Here is a 6212-nt window from a genome sequence, read left to right as displayed (position 1 = left end):
TCACATCGCTATGTGATTAATACCCAAAGAATACTAAGGTGTGATCATGTTTTGCTTGTGAGGGAAGTTTAGTCAATGGGTCTGCCACATTCAGATCCGTATGTACTTTTCAAATTTCTATGTCAACAATGCTCTGCACGGAGCTACTCTAGCTAATTGCTCCCACTTTCAATATGTATCCAGATTGAGAGTTAGAGTCATCTAGATCAATGTCAAAACTTGCATCGACGTAACCCTTTACGACGAACCTTTTGTCACCTCCATAATCGAGAAACATATCCTTATTCCACTAAGGATAATTTTGACCAATGTCCAGTGATCTACTCCTAGATCACTATTGTACTCCCTTGCCAAACTCAGGGCAGGGTATACAATAGGTCTGGTACACAGTATGGCATACTTTATAGAACCTATGGCTAAGGCATAGGGAATGACTTTCATTCTCTCTCTATCTTCTGCCGTGGTCGGGTTTTGAGTCTTACTCAACTTCACACCTTGTAACACAGGCAAGAACTCCTTTTTGACTGTTCCATTTTGAACTACTTCAAAATCTTGTCAAGGTATGTACTCATTGAAAAAACTTATCAAGCGTCTTGATCTATCTCTATAGATCTTGATGCTCAATATGTAAGCAACTTCACCGAGGTCTTTCTTTGAAAGAACTCCTTTCAAACATTCCTTTATGCTTTGCAGAATAATTCTACATTATCTCCGATCAACAATATGTCATACATATACTTATCAGAAATGTTGTAGTGCTCCCACTCACTTTCTTGTAAATACAGGCTTCACCGCAAGTCTGTATAAAACTATATGCTTTGATCAACTTATCAAAGCATATATTCCAACTCTGAGATGCTTGCACCAGTCCATAGATGGATCGCTGGAGCTTGCATATTTTGTTAGTACCTTTAGGATTGACAAAACTTTCTGGTTGCATCATATACAACTCTTCTTTAATAAATCCATTAAGGAATGCAATTTTGTTTATCCATTTGCCAGATTTCATAAAATGCGGCAATTGCTAACATGATTCGGACAGACTTAAGCATAGATACGAGTGAGAAATTCTCATTGTAGTCAACACCTTGAACTTGTCGAAAACCTTTTTGCGACAATTCTAGCTTTGTAGATAGTAACACTACTATCAGCGTCCGTCTTCCTCTTGAAGATCCATTTAATCTCAACGGCTCGCCGATCATTGGGTAAGTCAATCAAAGTCCATACTTTGTTCTCATACATGGATCGCATCTCAGATTTCATGGCCTCAAGCCATTTCGCGGAATCTGGGCTCATCATCGCTTCCTCATAGTTCGTAGGCTTGTCATGGTCAAATAACATGACCTCTAGAACAGGATTACCGTACCACTCTGGTGCGGATATCATTCTGGTTTACCTACGAGGTTTCGGTAGTAACTTGATCTGAAGTTCCATGATCATCATCATTAACTTCCTCACTAATTGGTGTAGGCGTCACAGAAACCGGTTTCTGTGATGAACTACTTTCCAATAGAGAAGCAGGTACAGTTACCTCATCAAGTTCCACTTTTCTCCCACTCACTTCTTTCGAGAGAAACTCCTTCTCTAGAAAGGATCCATTCTCAGCAATGAATATCTTGCCTTCGGATCTGTGATAGAAGGGGTACCCAACAGTTTCTTTTGGGTATCCTATGAAGATTTACTTCTCCGATTTGGGTTCGAGCTTATCATGTTGAAACTTTTTCACATAAGCATCGCAGTCCCAAACTTTAAGAAATGACAGCTTAGGTTTCTCGCCAAACCACAGTTCATACGGTGTCATCTCCACGGATTTAGATGGTGCCCTATTTAACGTGAATGTAGCTGTCTCTAATGCATAACCCCAAAACGATAGTGGTAGATCGGTAAGAGACATCATAGATCACACTATATCTAATAAAGTACGGTTATGACGTTCGGACACACCATTACACTGTGGTGTTCCAAGTGGCGTGAGTAGTGAAATTATTTCACATTGTTTTAACTGAAGGCCAAACTCGTAACTCAAATATTTTACTTCTGCGATCATATCGTAGAAACTTTTATTTTTGTTACGATGATTCTCCACTTCACTATGAAATTCTTTGAACTTTTCAAATATTTCAGACTTGTGTTTCATCAAGTAGATATACTCATATCTGCTCAAATCATCTGTGAAGATCAGAAAATAATGATACCTGCCGCGAACCTCAATATTCATCAGACTACATACATCAGTATGTATGATTTCCAACAAATCTGTTGCTCGCTCCATTGTTCTGGAGAACGGCGTTTTAGTCATCTTGCCCAAGAGGCATGGTTCACAAGCATCAAGTGATTTGTAATCAAGTGATTCCAAAAGCCCATCAACATGGAGTTTCTTCATGCGCTTACCAATATGACCTAAACGGCAGTGCCACAAATAAGTTGCACTATCATTATTAACTTTGCATCTTTTGGCTTCAATATTATGAATATGTGTATCACTACGATCGAGATCCAATGAACCATTTTCATTGGGTGTGTAACCATATAAGGTTTTATTCATGTAAATAGAACAACAATTATTCTCTAACTTAAATGAATAACCGTATTGCAATAAACGTGATCAAATCATATTCATGCTCAACGCAAACACCAAATAACACTTATTTAGGTTCAACACTAATCCCGAAAGTATAGGGAGTGTGCGATGATGATCATATCAATCTTGGAACTACTTCCAACATACATCGTCACTTCACCCTTAACTAGTTTTTGTTCATTCTGCAACTCCCGTTTCGAGTTAGTACTCTTAGCAACTGAACCAGTATCAAATACCGAGGGGTTGCTACGAACACTAGTAAAATACACATCAATAATATGTATATCAAATATACCTTTGTTCACTTTGCCATCCTTCTTATCCGCCAAATACTTGGGGTAGTTCCGCTTCCAGTGACCAGTTCCTTTGCAGTAGAAGCACTTAGTCTCAGGCTTAGGTCCAGACTTGGGCTTCTTCACTTGAGCAGCAACTTGCTTGCCGTTCTTCTTGAAGTTCCCCTTCTTCCCTTTGCCCTTTTTATTGAAACTAGTGGTCTTGTTAACCATCAACACTTGATGCTTTTCTTGATTTCTACCTTCGTCGATTTCAGCATCACGAAGAGCTTGGGAATCGTTTCCGTTATCCCTTGCATATTATAATTCATCACGAAGTTCTACTAACTTGGTGATGGTGACTAGAGAATTCTGTCAATCACTATTTTATCTGGAAGATTAACTCCCACTTGATTCAAGCGATTGTAGTACCCAGACAATCTAAGCACATGCTCACTGCTTGAGCTATTCTCCTCCATCTTTTAGCTATAGAACTTGTTGGAGACTTCATATCTCTCAACTCGGGTATTTACTTGAAATGTTAACTTCAACTCCTGGAACATCTCATATGGTCCATGACGTTCAAAACGTCTTTGAAGTCCCGATTCTAAGCCGTTTAAGCATGGTGCACTAAACTATCAAGTAGTCATCATATTGAGCTAGCCAAACGTTAATAACATCTGCATCTGCTCCTGCAATAGATTTGTCACCAAGCGGTGCATCAAGGACATAATTCTTCTGTGCAGCAATGAGGATAAAACTCATATCACGGATCCAATCCGCATCATTGCTACTAACATTTTTCAACTTAGTTTTCTCTAGCAACATATAAAAATTAAACGGGGAGCAACATCGCGAGCTATTGATCTACAACATAGATATGCTAATACTACCAGGACTAAGTTCATGATAAATTAAAGTTCAATTAATCATATTACTTAAGAACTCTGAAAGGATCGAGAAGAGGTGTCTAGAGGGGGGTGATTAGACACTAAGTGCCAAAAGTTGCAGTTTTTAAAATTCTTAAGTTTAAGTGGAGTTTAATAACAAGTTTAACAAACACAATACATATCAAGCAAGCATGCAACGAGTATATGAGCAGCGGAAAGTAAAGCATGCAACTTGCAAGAATGTAAGGAGAAGGGTTTGGAGTATTGAAACGCAATTGGAGACACGGATGTTTTTGCCGTGGTTCTGATAGGTGGTGCTATCGTACATCCACATTGATGGAGACTTCAACCCACGGAGGGTAATGGTTGTGCGAGTCCACGAAGGGCTCCACCCACGAAGGGTCCACGAAGAAGCAACCTTGTCTATTCCATCACGGCTGTCGCCCACGAAGGACTTGCCTCACTAGCGGTAGATCTTCACGAAGTAGGCGATCTCCGCGCCCTTACAAACTCCTTGGTTCAACTCCACAATCTTGTCGGAGGCTCCCAAGTAACACCTAGCCAATCTAGGAGACACCACTCTCCAAGAAGTAACAAATGGTGTGTTGATGATGAACTCCTTGCTCTTGTCCTTCAAATGGTAGTCTCCCCAACACTCAACTCTCTCTCACATGATTTGGATTTGGTGGAAAGAATATTTGAGTGGAAAGCAACTTGGGGAAGGCTAGAGATCAAGATTCATATGGTTGGAATGGAATATCTTGACCTCAACACAAGTGTAGGTAGTTGTCTCTCAGAAAATGTGTATTGGAAGTGTAGGTATGTTCTGATGGCTCTCTCTATGAATGAAGAGTGTGTGGAGGGGTATATATAGCCTCCACACAAAATCTAACCGTTACACTCAATTTACCAATCTCGGTGAGACCGAAGGGAAAAACTCGGTCGGACCGATTTAGTAAACCTAGTGACCGTTAGGGTTTTCGGTGGGACCGACTAGTTCAACTCGGTGGAACCAATGTGCTAGGGTTAGGGTAAAACCAAAACTCGGTTTGACCGATTACTCAAACTCTGTGGGACCGATTTGGGTAATAAGCGAAACAGAGAGTTGGCCAAGCAAACTCGGTGGGGCCGATTGCATATCTCGGTGGGACCGAAAATATTGCAACATGTAACAGAGAGTTTGCAAGCCCATCTCGGTGAGACCGAGATCCCATCGGTGAGACCGAACTGATTAGGGTTTCTGGCAGTGGCTATGTTAACTGAACTCGGTGGCTCCGGATAGAAAGAATCGGTGGGGCCGAGTTTGACTTTTGGTTTAGGTCATATGTGGATGTGGGAAGGTAGTTGAGGGTTTTGGAGCATATCACTAAGCACTTTGAGCAAGCAAGCCATTAAGCAACACCTCATCCCCTCTTGATAGTATTGGCTTTTCCTATAGACTCAATGTGACCTTGGATCACTAAAATAGAAAATGTAGAGTCTTGATCTTGAAGCTTGAGCCAATCCTTTGTCCTTAGCATCTTGAAGGGGTTCCACATCCTCTAGTCCATGCCACTCCATTGTTGAACTTATCCGAAACATACTAGGTAAAAGTGTTAGTCCAACAAGAGATATGTTAACATTAATTACCAAAACCACCCAGGGAGCACTTGTGCTTTCGATCTCCCCCTTTTTGGTAATTGATGACAACATACATCAAAGCTTTAGATAAAGATATAGAGAATAGCAAGTAAAGCTTTGGAAAGACATGTAACATGCATAGGCTCCCCCTACATGTATGCAATCATGTGAATGTTGAATATAGGAGCATGTGAATGTGTAAACATGACAGAGTAAGCAATGTGTTACATGTATCTTGGCTATATGCATCAGAGAAAATGATGTGAATGTGAGAAATGTACCTTCATGCTCATGAGTCCTTCTTGCAAACAGTATGTACATCAGCAAGAACTTCTCATTCACATGACTGTGATGCATATACTTACCTTGTGGTCTTGAGTTGGCTTAGGATGGGATGAACCTGCGCAAACAAGGTTAAGTAACACGGATACACCTACTGACCAGAGCAAAACAAGAGAAACCACAAGAGAACCAAGACTGGGATGACATGTAGAGTGAGTACTAAGTACCACATTGGATATAGACATGCCTCCAAAGGTAAAGATATGCAATAAGATCAGAGATTTCCTTCCCTTAGATGTCTTGCTCCCCCTGAATCTGCATGGGATATTGGGAGAAGATAGGGAACAGAAAATCAGAGCAACAAAAAAGAAACAACAGAGCTTGAGCTAAAGCAAGCAACCAAACATGTCTTTCCCCTCTTAAAGACATGTGACATCTCTCCTCTTGAACACCAAGCATCTAGGGTCTTTGATGATATTACTTTCTCCTAGTTGAGAAACTCTCCCCCCCTGAGTATTCTCTATTTCTCCCCCTATAGGAAGGATTAAGCTTTGATGTGATCTCTCT

The sequence above is a fragment of the Triticum urartu genome, chromosome 1A (assembly GCF_056163025.1).
Source record: "Triticum urartu cultivar PI428250 chromosome 1A, HENAU_Tu73, whole genome shotgun sequence".
NCBI lineage: Eukaryota > Viridiplantae > Streptophyta > Magnoliopsida > Poales > Poaceae > Triticum > Triticum urartu.
The sequence above is the reverse complement of the archived record's forward strand: the minus strand, read 5'-3'. Positions refer to the sequence as shown.